This window comes from Eptatretus burgeri, chromosome 18 (assembly GCF_056783735.1).
Source record: "Eptatretus burgeri isolate ZD-2024b chromosome 18, Ebu_testis_v1, whole genome shotgun sequence".
NCBI lineage: Eukaryota > Metazoa > Chordata > Myxini > Myxiniformes > Myxinidae > Eptatretus > Eptatretus burgeri.
In genome coordinates, this window is record NC_140978.1 from 13,419,219 (window position 1) to 13,434,578 (window position 15,360).

Sequence of the window (15,360 nt, forward strand, 5' to 3'; positions counted from 1 at the left end):
AAACACAGCTTATGGGACAAGTGATGGAGCAGAATGCATCAGAATTGCAAACACTCACCTGCTTCCAGTCTTGACGAATGAAGATGCTATTCAACAGCTGAAGAAGTGGGAAGCTCAGAAATCATCTAACGCTATGTTCGAGTCATTGATGAACTACCTCCACCGGGTCGAAACCACCTTGTTCTTTGTTGAAGCATCCAGAAATGCTGATCTCGTTCTCCATCTGGAGGCTGGAGAAGCACTCAGCAAGCTGTTTTTTGCAATGGATCGAATAAAATGCAAATTCCTCTGGTCAAGGTACATCGCAGACATGCACACAATGAAGACAAGCCATCTCGCAACATGGTGAGCACTTCAAGATGGAAACATATCTGTCACCAAGAGTGAGATTCCGTTTATCTCAATAGGTGCAGACCATGCCTGCGAACATCTCAACAAGATGATGAAGGTTCATTCTGGCTTCATTGGCATTTCCAATGTGAATTTGTTATTCCTTATTATAATGCTCCTTTTTCTGCATGTTAATTAATACGCAATTTAATTATATTACAATGTACTATTTTGCAGCTATTTCTTTTCCCTATATTTGAATATTTATGTTGGGTTGAATAAAACCATTACTTCAGTTACTGTAAGCCCGGTGTTGGCTTAATGATGGTTGGCTTATAAGATCTTAGGGTCTTGAGTTTGAGCCCATGTTAACCGTTGAATTAACACCAGGTGGGTTTGACTCAGCCTGTCATCCTTCCAAGGTCGGTGGAATGAGTACCGATGCATTGGTAATAGAGGGCATGGCATCAGTGATGCAGCCGTGCCCCCAGAAAATTATGCACCCAGTAGCCACAGGCTGCACACGATAGCTAGCTAACTATTACTACGACTACTACTACTACTGAAGTATTATTTATTTCCCTATTTCTTCTTCTCTCTCCAGTTGATGAAGATGAGAGGAAATTCAGTGATAATACGCGAACTTCCTGTTTGTTACATTTCCTTTCTTCAAGCATATTTAATAATTCAAAGAGAGAGCTCATTGAACACATTAACCCACACTGTTTTGATAAAGAAGTTCATGGGGTAGGGTCTACGAGTGGAAAATTTGATTGGTCGTGATGACGTAAAATGTCATGATATTTTGTCCAAGTACTGCTAAACGGAAGCATTTCAAAAAGTGTTAAAAAGACGATTTGTGTTCATCAGTGTTCAAGGATTTGAAATACAATTGAAATAAAATAAAGATTTATAGGTCATAGAAACAAAAATTATGGAAGTTGACCACGGGTGATGCAATGTCTTATACACCTCCTTATTTAGCATGTCTAAGTACTGATAAACAGAAGTCATGAATCAATTAAAAATTGCGTTGAAACCTGTCATGTGTATGTTACTTTGGAGAGTTTTAAAATCATTGAGCGTTTCTTTTAAAACCATTGCTATGGGATGCTATTAACTGGTATTCTCGGGGTCGGACATCCGGGAACTTCGCCGACCCATAATGCAATATCCGCATAGCAACGTTGGTGAAGGGGAAAACAAAGTACCTCGTTCGCTTGGATCGCCCTGCTATGCGTTGCAGCGGTGTATGTAGAGCTAGCGCTATCGCACGGCACTCGACTCGTATCTGTTACAAGTTTGTTTCTTTCGTAGCCTTTATTGCACATTAATATTTGCGACAATGCCGAAAAGTTGCTGTATTTTCAGTTGTACTAATAACAAGGCAAAAAATTCAGAACTCTCCTTATATCTCATACCAAGTCGGGCTACTGAACCAGAGAGGAGACTTCTGTGGCTTAGAGCCATCAATCGTGGCATCAATTTCTATCAAATGTTAGAGTTTTATGGTTGATCAAACAAGTGTTAGAGGCTCTAACATGGTTACCTCCAACATTTTTGTGTGGCACAGTCTGCACCCAACCAGAGACAAAAAATGTGTGGGCTTCCAGTGATCGGTAGTTTTTCATTGCCTCATGTGTAAACACTCCTGAGATTAAAAAGAAAAATATATTCTGTAGTTAGTTATTAAAATAGTACCAGGGTAATTAAGCGACGGTACATCACGCAAAAACATTAATGCCTCGGCCCTTGATTGCCATTAATAGGATTAGAACTTGCAAACAAAATGCAATGACAATTTGTCGGCCTTTTCTTTAAGTTCACTGCAGTCTTGTCCTCAGCCCAGGCGCTTCAACTCAGCAACCACAAGAAACAGCCACGCACTGCTACATCATTACAAAACGTAGAGACACACAGGCACACATGCTCACTCACATACGGCAACGCTCATAGACATAGTCATACACATAATTTAAATCAGGGATAACACAGAATTTCTACAATGTGAATGTGAGCAATATTTTAATCATTCATTGACATTCTTGCTGGGTCAGTGAGTGACCCACAACCAGCACAGATGACTCACTGTCACACAGTACAGACAAGGCAGGTCAATTAAAACTATTACTAACTAGCCACGTCAGCTCGGGAGTTCATAAATAATTGAAATAATATATTAACACTCCAGTACAGTAATATTTGATAATACACAGGTAAAACTTGGTTTAAAATTGAATTACATACCTGGTGTCTTGACTAGATACGTGTATCCGTCCGGGTATTGCACGTTCGGCCATTCCTTCGGGTTGTCGATCCACAAATCACCGGGGTACTGGTAGGGCCAATAATCAAGGCCAATTATCAGTATTTTGGCTCGATATCTGGCCGATGCATCACCTCACAAATGTTCGATATATTGATATGACATTGCAAACACTTTGGTGAACACAATGTATCAACAATTTATCTGAAATACATCGACAGAAAAAAAAACAAAAACAAATCACTCGGCTTTGCGAGCAAGTAAACAACGATGTACGTGCGTCTGCGATCGGTGCTGCGTTTGTTTTCCCCTTTGCCAACATGGCGGTCACGTGACCAAGCGAAGTCACGTGACTGTGAAGTATGTCCGACCTCAAGAATTGGTGTTTGAAAGGAAGACAGTAGGGATGAATAAATTACTCATTAAATATCCTTCTGTTTCGTGTCGTCCATTGGTTTTAACCTGCTAAGCAATAGACGGGACATATTGTCCGTAAAGCTTTTCTACCGTAAAGTTACCTCTGGGTAACTGGTGCACTCACATCGGTGCTTGGAGGAAGAACTCAGTGCTGTACTTCTTGCTGAATCCTTTTGTAGCTTATCTTAAATTATTTATGTGATCTTCGAATTTCACACGTGTGTGTGTGTGTGTGTGTGTGTGTGTGTGTGTGTGTGTGTGTGTGTGTGTGTGTGTGTGTGTGTGTGTGTGTGTGTGCGTGCGTTTGTGTGCGCGCGCACTGTCGGACCCTGCTATTTGCGGATTCACTATTCGCGAACCCTGTGTATTCGTAGATCATAAAGTGTGACCTGCTTCGACATCCTTGCTTCGTCCATTCGCATTTTTTTTAACGCTTCAGAACTGGTCTCCTATAACCAACTGGGAAAACATAAATCAGCGAACATCACAGCATTAAATAAAAAAGTGCAAAAACGGATCCCCTTAACTACATCCCAATTCGCTTACTGTACTTCCAATCATCAGCAAGGTCATGGAATCCATCATCGCAGTTGACATAAAATCAATACTTTTCTCCAACAGCCTCATGAGATTCTATGGTCCTGAGTTCAAATCCCGCTCAGCTGTTGAATTAATATCAGGTGGGGTTAACTCGGCCTGTCATCCTTTGGAGGTCGGCAAAATGAGTGCCAGCTTGCTAGTATACTGTGTCGGAGTGTTGACCCGTCCAGGATTGTGCCCAATAGCCAAGGAGACCGCTTAAGCAGCACCAACACTCTGCACAGAGTATGGTCCCAATATCCTCCTCCCCTCATAAGAGAGAGAGGGGTAAGAGAGGAAGAGGGGTGAGAGAGGAAGAGGGGCGAGAGAGGAAGAGGGGTCAGAGTGGGGAGGGGGAGGGAAGGGGGGAGTACAAAGGGTGAGAGGAGAGGGTTGGGGGATTCAGGCAGATGTGACGCCCAGTTTAACGTCCATGCGAGAGATGGCACACACATTGATGAATCACCATGCCTGTGAAACACCGGGATGGCAGTTTATAGCTGGGTCGGGATTCAAACCCAGGTGAGACAGCTTAGAGCGAGCATGTGTACCTCTCGGCTATCCTGCCGTGATCTGGCAATCATTGCTTTATATAAACTGAATTGATCTGAGCAGCAGTTCCGATTTCCTGGAAAAAACCCCCAAAAAACAAAGCTTTCATTTGTCAAATTCGCACGTTGTTGACAGCCCTTCTTCTCCCCGACCTCCAGAGAGTTGCATGATGGTGGAGTGGGTTTGGCAAGAGGATAGCATGAGGGGAGGGAGGAAAGGGAAGGCAACGTGAGGGGAAGAGAAGGGAAGGGAGGGGTGATAAAATGCGCCCAAACAGCAACATTTTCTTTTTAACTGCCAGGTTCTAATGTTCTATATAAAACAAGGAAGGAGCAGTGAAAAACCCGAGCAAAAGAGAGAGGGATCGGGGTGGGTGAGAGAGGGATCGGGGTGGGTGAGAGAGGGATCGGGGTGGGAGAGAGAGGGATCGGGGTGGGAGAGAGAGGGATCGGGGTGGGAGAGAGAGAGAGAGAGTATGGGGTAGGAGAGAGAGGATCGGGGTGGGAGAGAGATGGATCGGGGTGGGAGAGAGAGAGGGATCGGGGTAGGAGAGAGAGGATCGGGGTGGGAGAGAGATGGATCGGGGTGGGAGAGAGAGAGGGATCGGGGTAGGAGAGAGAGGATCGGGGTGGTAGAGAGAGGATCGGGGTGGTAGAGAGAGGGATCTGGGTGGGAGAGAGAGGGATCGGGGTGGGAGAGCTATCGGGGTGAGACAGGGAGAGGGGTGAGTTCGGGAGAGGGGTGAGAGATGAGAGGGGGAGATAGATGGGAGGGGGGAGATAGATGGGAGGGGGGACATGGATGAGTGGGGGAGATAGATGAGAGGGCAGAGAGGGAAAAGAGTGAAGAGGGGAGGAGAGGAGGGATTCCAGCATATGCGACATCCAGTTTAATGGCACACACATTGATGAATCACCCTGCCTGTGAAACACCGTGATGACAGTTTATTGCTGGGTCGGAATTCAAAACCAAGCTCGACAGCTTAGAGCCGAGTGTGTGCATCTCAAGGAAAAAGTGAATATGAAGATGGGCTAATGCCTGATACAATAAGCAGCACCTCAATTTTCCACGATGGTAAACATACAATCTATGTCCTGACATTGCAAGATCATGTTCAATCACTTTAATGCTGTGATGATTTGAATGAGAAAACAGTCAGCTGAGCAATTTAGGTAGAATCAACAAGTCAAAGTGGTGCAGACAATGCTTTAAAACTCAGAAGTGAAATTAGAGTGCAAACTTTGAACATCAAACCCCTTTGAGAGATTAAGAATGATCAGAATATGCTAACCCTGACTTGATTGAAATCAAAAATTTTACGTTTTGCTCTTTTTTTAAAAAAACATCCTGAAAACCTCTGATACATGCAATAAAATGATGCCTATCATCAAACTCACACTGGTGTTAAAGCTGAGTCAGTACATTTCTTCAAAGGAATGTTTTTCTTTTATCTGCAATGCACAATGTACTTTATCTTTTCTTTATTTTGCATCACAATTTTGATTTTATCTGCTTTTCCCTGTTTTAATGCACACCAAAGTGCACGAAAACACTGCGGGGGAAACTTTTTCAAATGCCACAGGCAATGACTTCCGAGAATTTTTACACACTTAAATGCTTGCTCTGCACAATGAAGTCATGCATTAAAAGCTTTGGGTAGTGCACCGTGCTTTTATAACATGCTGTGTAATGGAAGGGAATTTCTAAAGCCAGTTTTGGTAATTGCTCAAAGCAAAGTAAATTGTCACAAATGTTGTTTTTTCTAATGGAGTAATTATGATCTAAAATTGCTTTTACACAAAGGAGTTAATCGCAAGAAGATTTATGCGTCATTTTCTGTTGAACAAGGTCCTGATTAACAGGAAAACAACAAAGAAAAAAAATGTTTACGTAATAAGTGGCCTACAAAAGTATTCACCCCCTACAAATAATGCTACATTTAGATGAATTACGAATTATGCATACACAATTTTTCCAAAGTAACTTTTTTATTCATAACTGGAGAGATCAAACGAAAAACTTATCATTGAAGGAGGTTGCATGCCAGGAATACCTGCAAAAAACATGTGCAAATCAAAATTCACTGGTTAAAATATTATTCAGCCCTTATGTCAGTACTTGGTGGAAAAAGTGTTTGTAGCAATGACTGCGATGAGTATTTTTACAGTGACATGGTGAAATCATTGCCCATTCTTCACATGAAAATTGCTCTAGTTCAGCCAAGTTTGATGGGGATCGTTGATTGACTGAAATCTTCAAGTTTTACCAGAAATGTTCAAATGGGTTCAAGTCAGGACTTTGACTGGGTCACTCAAAACATTTATTTTCTTATTTTTCAGCCACTCCAGTGTGGCTTTAGCTTTGTGCTTCAGATCATTGTCCTGCTGAAATGTGAATCTCCTACACAGTTTCAGATTGATGACTGACTCAAGCAGATTTTCATCAAAGAGTCTCCTGTACTTTGCTTTGCCCATTTCCCCTTCCATTCTGACAAGCTTGCCAGTCCCTGCTAATGAAAAGCAGCCTCATAACATGATGCTGCCACCAGCATGCTTGACAATAGCGATGGTGTTGACTGGTTGGTGTGCAGCGTTAGGCTTGCGGCAGACATAACGCTTTGAATTTCGAAGAAAAAGTTAAATTTTTGTCTCGTCTGATCAAAAACGTTTCTTCACAGTCCTGCAGTATCATTAAGATGCTTTTTCACAAACTCCATACGAGCTTTTAGATGCATATTTTTCAGTAATGGCTTCTTTTGCTCGCTGTCCATAAAGACTAGCTTTGTGAAGGGAATGGGATATTGTTGATTATATATTTAACTTTAACCCCCATCTCAGACATGGAGCCTTGTAGATCTTTCAAAATCATTGTTGGATTTGCAGTGACATGCAAAACCAGTTTTCTGCTTGCCCGGTTGCTGAGTTTGGATGGGCGACCTGATCTGGGTATAGCATTGGTGGTATGATACGTCTTCCACTTAATGATGGATTTCATTGTACACAAAGGGATAATGAGTGACTGAAATATTTTTATAACCCTCTCCTCAACGGTGCTTCTCCATCGCTTTTTGCGTGACTGCTTTGGAAAGCTCTTACTGTTTGCCTTGTTGGTTGACAAATTGAGTTTCACCTTAAAACTCCTTAGATAAGTGAGGGAGCTTAATTTTTAAGTTAAACAACTGATTACATACATGTGAAACCTATTACATTTATTTTGTAACTTTTCAAACAAATCGTTTACTTCTGAAGCAATTTAGGGTTAATTCGGCAAAGGGGTAGAATTCTTATGCAGTTAGAACAATCTGATTTTCTCCATTAATCTAACATATTCACATTTTATCTGCATTTCTTTTTAGCTTTAGAAATTTGGAGTCGTTTGTGAAGATAATATATTAAGTTTGATTTGAAAGCATCATGAAATAAGCTCAGGTGGCATCAAAATGTGAAAACTTTGGAGGGGGTGAATACTTTTGCAGGCCACTGGATGTGTATGTGTTAAGTATCTGACAGACAAGTAGGGTTAAGGTGCTCTCAATGTCTTTTATTCACTGAACAAGCACAGGAACATGGGGACATGAAGCAGGCCAGCGACTTCTGAGTCCTGGTCTCACCTTGCGCGTCGTCTCCTTTGGGGTGCGGCAACTTAAAAAAAAAATCGAACCAGAATTTGGCTGTGGCCCATAGAGCACGGAATATATATATATATATATATATATATATATATATATATATATATATATATATATATATATATATATATATGTATATATATATACCTATAAAAGGCATAAATCTCTCTCTCTCTCTCTCTCTCTCTCTCTCTCTCTCTCTCTCTCTCTCTCTCTCTCTCTCTCTCTCTCTCTCTCTCTCTCTCTCTCTCTCTCTCTGTGCATGTGTTTTGCATGGCCACATCTCCAAACTCAGGTTAAAAATACAATTTTGTTTGGGGGGTAACATAGGCACTGCATCCGCGGCCTCATGCAGGGATGGAGGGGGTGGGGTGGGGCATAAATGTGTACTGTGTAGTGCTACCTGGTGGTTGTGGCAGAGGGTATTACAATTTCCTTTTTTACCTGGGAAATGTTGAGGTTAAAGCATGCTTCTGAAATTTATCCTCCTTCCCTTCTCTCCCCCCCCCACCCCCAAACCCTTAAATAAAAAGGAGGTGCCTGTTAAAGCCTATTATCATGTGCGAGACATTTCTAGTGGGAAGGGACATCAGGACGAATGGAATGAAAGGGGATGGGATGTGAGGACGGGGAATGGGGTGGTAGGGGGCAGGGGTTAAAGCACTCTATGCATGGGTAAATTTGTCTTCCTTTCCTTCTCCTTCTCACAAAAATGGAGGGGCCTGTCAAAGTGGGAAAATAATAACCAGAGGGAGCCGGGGACATGAGAATCCCAATGCCACACAACTCCTGTGTACTATTTGTGAACGTCTTTATCGTTGTGGAGGAACTCCAGGAAGGGGGTTTGACACAGCAAAAAGGCTTCATTTGGGTAGCCTTTCAAGGTTGCTTTATGCAGCTTTGTCGGCCAGAAGAGCACGGGAGGAGCTGAATGAATGAAAAAAAAAAATATATATATATATATATATATATATATATATATATATATATATATATATATATATATATATATATATATACATATATATATATATATATATATATATATATATATATATATATATATATATATATATATATATATATATATATATATATATATATATATATATATATATATATATATATATATATCGGGCGCAGTGGCGTGTGGCTGTAATCCGGCTACTCGGAGGCTTGGGTTGGAGGATCGCTTGAGGATGGGAGCTCTGCACTGGGCCACACTATGAGAGGGTGTAGGGCAGCCCGGAATCATGGCGAAACCCAATCCTTATCCCTGTGTCGTAAGAGGCGACCAGGGTTGTGTCAGGAAGGGCATCCGGATTAAAACCGATGCCAAATCAGGATGCGGATCATAACGGATGATCCGCTGTGGCGACCCCGAACGGGAGCAGCCGAAAGACGAACAACAACAACAACAACATATATATATATATATATATATATATATATTTATATATATATATTTATATTTATATATATATATTTATATATTTATATATATATATATATACATACACACATATATTTATATATATATATATATATATATATATATATATATATATATATATATATATACATACACACATATATTTATATATATATATATATATATATATATATATATATATATATATATATATATATATATTTATACACACATACAGTGCCACAAAAACTTTGAAATCTATTCTTTGCTTCAGTACAAGCTGGAGATGTCCAGTCGGAAGTATTGTTGAGATTCAAGATCAATGGCAATTTTTTTGAATGCAACCAATGCTGCTGATCTGCAGAAATATTTATCCAAGAGTTCTTGTTTGCTGATGCAGTAATTTTAATTGACAAACTCATTGACAACAAATACACATGGATCGGATCTCTCAAGTCATCTCAGACATCGACCAAGCAATGAGATTCCTCAAGGCTAATACCACAAACCAAACAATGCCTGCATGCCAATCAATAAAAATTGTGCCTGTCAATTGTTAAGAAAGAAGTAAACACTGGTCAGAACTGGGCGAAGGGGCAGGAAGACGTGCAAAGCTTTTAGCATTGACTAGACAATGCAAAGCTGAAAATAAACAGTCTTAAAGGAATAAAGGTGATAAGGGAGGAAGAGATAGCATAGAGAAAAAAAAGAAAGAGACAATAGTGAACTGAGCATACGTGACATCACAGTGACCCATGCTCTTGCATCCCTTTGGATGACATTGCCTTGCACCTGGTATTCTGATACATCACACATCAGAAACTGTGTTAAAGTTTACTCATTCTCTTCCACTCCTCCACTCTACCTGTTGCAGCATTCTTTTTGTATTGCTGGATACTAAAAAATTTTTTGAAGCGATTCTTCACCATTGAGAGATAATCCCAAAAACGATATATAGCATGATATCTCAAAAAGTTATGGATGGATCCAGACGAAACTTGGTGGACAGATTGTGCGTGTATGTGACAAGGACAAAAATGTTTGCGATTTGAATTTCCTCAAAATATTGGTGCATAAACTGTTTTGATGGCCTGCCTCTTTTTGCACCACAGTTTTATGGGCACCCTGTATTTCAATGTCGCAATTGGTGACTGCAAAGTACGTTGCTGGGTCGATAAAATATTCACAGGCTTGGAAAATGTTTGTTATATGTTGCATTTCTAACAATTTTCGTACATTGGGTACACAGGATTTTTAGGCAAGAACTGTATACTGTGCATTGACAGAAATATACCTGAGATTAACTGATGATAAACGAGTGTCAGATTGATAACTAAACATTACAAATCTACAATCCTTGAGAACCACCCAATTAAACTTTACTTCTTTCCTCATGTTTGTATGATTTGGGAACTACATTTCAGGAACTATAACTGATGCTTCAGGAATTAGAGAGTCCATAGAACACTTTTCCTCGTGCAGTTTTGAGGAAAAGCACATGGGAAGGGTCTTTTCAACTCTTGCTTTGCATTTCCCCAAGCACAATCTATATTTCCTATGAACCGCAATTTTGTCTGAATCTCGATATTTCCCAATACTGAGAGCATGAGCGGCAAATTTGATTGGTCGAGATGGTGCAAAATGGTGTAATATTTTAAACGAGTAAGTACATTAAACTGGAGGTTTTTGGAAGTGTCAGCAAGGCAATTTGTGTTCCACAGTGCTCAAGTGTATAATAAATTGAAACAAAATAAAAGTTTTCAGTGCTGTACAAAAAAACAAACTTTTTTTTGGAAGTTTACAGATGTTGATGTACTTTGAGTCAGGTCAGACCAGATAAGATATGTGATTTGCTACAGGTATCATGTAAACCTGAACTAACCTGTTCCATGGTTGGGTTGTCGGCGAGTAAACCGTCTCCCCCACCAGGTTTTTGGTGAGGAGGGTGTTTGGATATGGACACCCAGCAGGATTAAAAACAAAACCTGTCAAAAGGCGGAGGAGCTCCTTGTGAGCCAATGGCCATCCATATCTAGTACCCAACTGTGTCTGCGGACGTCCTCCTGCAGTTTGGTTACTTCTTATTAGGAGGTTGGTGGCAGGATTTGCGCTCCAGCCACCGTAAAACCCTTCATTCTGCAAAACACAAAAACGCAAAGAAATCTGAAAACCCACTCCGTGGGAGTACCTCCTGTGCAGCTTCCCTTCGCAGTGCAGCTCACTGGATGACGGGATTGGGGCAAAGACTTCGGCACCCCAATCTTTGATGATAGGAGGGAAACCATGGGGAAATATTCCGGGGTCAGATTGTGGGAGAGTGTGTTGGAGTGGTGCTGAGGTGTCGTCCACCAGACGGCGGTCTCCTTGGGTTAACATGAGGCGGTCCCATCGGGGGGGTGCCTGGAATGTCCTATCCCGAAGAGAGGATGATCACCTGTCTCTGTTATCAGCTGAGCTCAAACGTTTGGACATCGGTATTGCAGCACTCTCTGAGGTTCGGAGACCAGATTGTGGCGAGATCATGGTGGGTGGTTACACCTACTATTGGTCTGGTCGCTCTGATGATTACCATTCCCAAGGAGATGCTGTAGCTGTGTCCAATAAGCTGACTCCAATGATTGAGGTAACACCAGTCAACGAGTGTATTATGAGAGTAAAGATTCGTCACACCTTTGGTGTCATTTCCTTGGTCTCTGATTATGCTCCGACTGAGGCAAGTGATCTCACTGTAAAGGATGCTTTCTACGCCACACTCAAGTCTGTGGTTGATCAGTGCCCCACACAAGATACACTAATAGTCTTGGGGGATTTCAATGCATCGACTGGAACTGATAGTGATGGTTATGAGACATGTATTGGTCCCCATGGGTCAGGAACTATGAACCAGAATAGCACTAAATTCCTTGACGTTGCAAGAAGTCATGGACTTAGGGTAGCCCGTTCATGGTTTCAGTGCCCACAAGCTCATCGCTGGATTTGGTATTCCAACGCTGGCGGTGTGGCAAAGGAGATTGACCATGTCCTCCTTGATGGTCACTGGAGGATGATCCACAACTTTTCCTTGTGCTACCGGAGTAGCACGTGTAGCACTCTACCGGAGTACTCCGTTCCTCAATATTGACCACCGCCTTGTTGTAGCAACTCTGAAGTTGCACCTTAAATCCAGGAGAATGATACAATCCCAGCCTAGGCTGGATGTTGGTAAGCTCAACGATGAGAGGGTAGCTGAGGAGTTTACAAAAAAGCTGAGTAAAGATTTGGGGGATCTGGGTGCTTTGGGAGGTCCTGAAGAGTTGTGGAGTGCCTTCAAGACCACCGTCATTGATGTTGCCGGTGGATGTCTTGGAACTCACCATTGGGCAAAGAAGAATTTTTTCTCTCAAGGGACACTGGATACCATTGTCCAGAGTCGCAGGGCCAGGTGAATGGCAGAGCTGAGCTGTTCAGGGAGCTGAGGCATAAAACTGTATGTGTGCTAAGGGTGGATAAGGAGGCCAATGTGCAACGAATCTGTGAGGGGGTAGAGGATCAGCTGTGGTCAAATGATTCTTGTCCTGCTTACAGGGGAGTTCATGCATTGCGTTCATCCAAACCCATCCCTCAGTGTACTGCAGTTAGAGTAGAGGGTGGTAGGCTCTTGACAGAGGAGTCCGAAGTGAAGGCCCGCTGGGCTGGTTAATTTGAGCGGCTGTACCAGGCTGATCCTCCAGCTGTCAAGTTAGACATCAGGGGGGTTACAATCCCTGTTGCTGACCCTCCAATCAACTGTGGTCCACCTTCGCTTGTGGAAACACAGGCTGTGGTGAATCGGTTGAAATGGGTTAAAGCTTCAGGGATCTGTGGCATCCATGCTAAACTTCTCAAGGCTGGTGAAATTTTTTTTTTTTTTTTTTTTTTTTTGTATACCTTGGTCGAGGCTCGTATGAGAGCTAACACACAACTCACAGCAATGAGGCATGAGACAAGAGGGGCGGGAGTGGAAGGGACAAAACATTGGGGAACAGACACAGGTGAAATGTGGAAGGGAGAGGGATGGGGATGGGACGGGGAACATGGCGAGGGGAAGATGGACATTAAAGGGACTTTCAGGAAGGAAAGCAGGAGAATTGAAGGAAGTGGGCTTGGGTGGATTATCGGGGGTAGAAAAGATCGAGGATTTGGATGGGGGAAGATAAGAGGTGGTGGTGAACAGCTGTTTTGAAAGCCTGGAGGGAAGAATGGGAAAGAATAGAGTGAGGAAGTTTATTCCAAAGGCGGGAAAAAAGAGGAATGAAAGAGTGAAGATGAGCAGTGATTCGTGATTTTGGTAGTTTTACCAGAAGGGGGTTGTTGGCGGACCTTGAGCGCCCTGTGGAAATGTGGTGGGGACAAATCGCAGAGAGAGCAGGGGGGGCAAGGCTGGAGAGGAGTCGGCACTCATGTTGAGTCGGCACTCAACGACATGCTGCACTCATGTCGTTGCATGCAGTTCTGTGCTCTCCCTGGAACAAAGGTATCATCCCAACTGACTGGAAGAGGGGCCTTGTTGTCCCTCCCTGGAAAGGGAAGGGTGATCGCCAAGACTACAACAACTACCGTGGGGTGACGCTGCTCTCAGTGCCAGGCCAGGTCTTTGCTCCGATAATTCTTGATGGGGTTTGCCACCATCTGCTTCAGCACCAGCTTCCAGAGCAGTCAGGCTTTACACCAAAGAGGTCAACGATCGACCGTATCCTTGCTCCTTGGGTCCTCACCGAACAGAGATGAGAGTTTCGGCAGGGGCTGCTTGCAGCCTATGTTGATCTCTGTAAAGCATTCGATTCAGTGAATCGGGATGCCCTCTGGAGGATTCCAGGTCATCGTGGGGTGCCACCAAAACTGATCGATCTGATGTCTGAACTCTACTCTGGTACTGAGAGTGCTGGCAGTTGTGATGGTGCCATCTCTGACTTATTTCCAGTTGTTACTGGAGTTTGTCAGGGGTGTGTACTGGCCCCCACACTTTACAGCACTTGTATGGACTGGATTATAGGGAGGATGTTGGAGAGATCAAGCTGTGGTGCATCATTTGGGAATGTCAAGATCTCTGACCATGATTTTGCAGATGATGCGGTCATCTTTGCGGAGAATTTAGATATCCTTTTGGGGACCCTCGAGGTGCTGAATGAGGAGTCGGAGCCGCTGGGATTATGGGTTTCCTGTGTCAAAACTAAGATCCAGGCTTTTAATGATATCTTGGATGCTGCTGTCCTGTCTGTGCCTTTTTGTGGTGAGCATGTTGAGGTCATGGAGAGATTCACTTTCCTTGGCAGTAATATTCATGTCTCTGCTGGCTGTGAGTCAGAGGTCAATAGACGTCAGGGTCGGGCCTGGGGAGTCATGGATTCACTGGATAAAGGGGTGTGGTGCTGCTGGTACCTGTGTGGGAGGACAAAAGTCCGAGTCTTCAGGTCCTTGGTGCTTCCAGTCTTGCACTATGGATGTGAGACTTGGACTCTGACCAAGGATCTGAGATAGAGACTTAATTCCTTTGGTACCAGGTCTCTTCAGAGAATCCTTGGCTATCGCTGGTCGGACTTTGTGTCCAACAAGTGGTTGCTGAGAGAGACTCAAATGAAATTTGTTACCTGCATAGTCCGTGAGCATCAGCTGCGGTTGTATGGACATGTGGCTCGTTTTCCTGATGCTGATCATGCTCACCAGATTGTCTCAGCGAGGGTGTCTCCTGAGTGGAGGAGGCCAATGGGCCGACCACGTGCCTCATGGTTGCAGCAGGTTGATCAGCATCTCAAGGATATGGAGATGGGCCGGGTATCTGCCTGGGGGGTGGGCAGACGGAGGCCCCTGGAGTACCGGCGGAAAGTGAATGCAGCGACGTGCTGCTGTGGTGCATGCTCCCATACCTGACCTGACCTGATGTACCGTCTTTTACACAACCTTATTTAACACTCTATATTTGTTATTTATGCCTGCTTTTTTGTTTCCTTTATTATGTCACTAAAAACACTGTTTCCTGTTTGGAATAATTTTAAATTTTCTTTGACTGCCAGACAAGCAGAGTAAAACAATTGGCTTACTCTTCTGTGTGCATGCACACTCCGCGTGAGATTCTGCACAATTTGCCAAATTCAGATCCAAGGTACTCCTAAAATGCAGGTTGCTGTTCCAATTCATGTT

The 15,360-nt window shown here is 43.0% G+C and overlaps 1 long non-coding RNA gene across 3 annotated transcripts in view; it reads right to left on the minus strand.

Moving 5' to 3' along the window:
* Nucleotides 1-1,420: 1,420 nt before the first annotated feature.
* Nucleotides 1,421-15,360, minus strand: part of LOC147008634 (uncharacterized) — a 74,633-nt gene continuing 60,693 nt past the window's right edge. For 2 of the 3 annotated variants that reach the window (XR_015053210.1, XR_015053211.1), the window contains exons 3-4: nt 2,578-2,665; nt 1,422-1,981 (exon numbers count right to left, since the gene is read on the minus strand). This is a non-coding gene — a long non-coding RNA (uncharacterized LOC147008634). Of the gene's footprint in view, nt 1,982-2,577; nt 2,666-15,360 lie in introns of all 3 variants that reach the window. The other variant, XR_015053213.1, reaches the window with a different exon arrangement.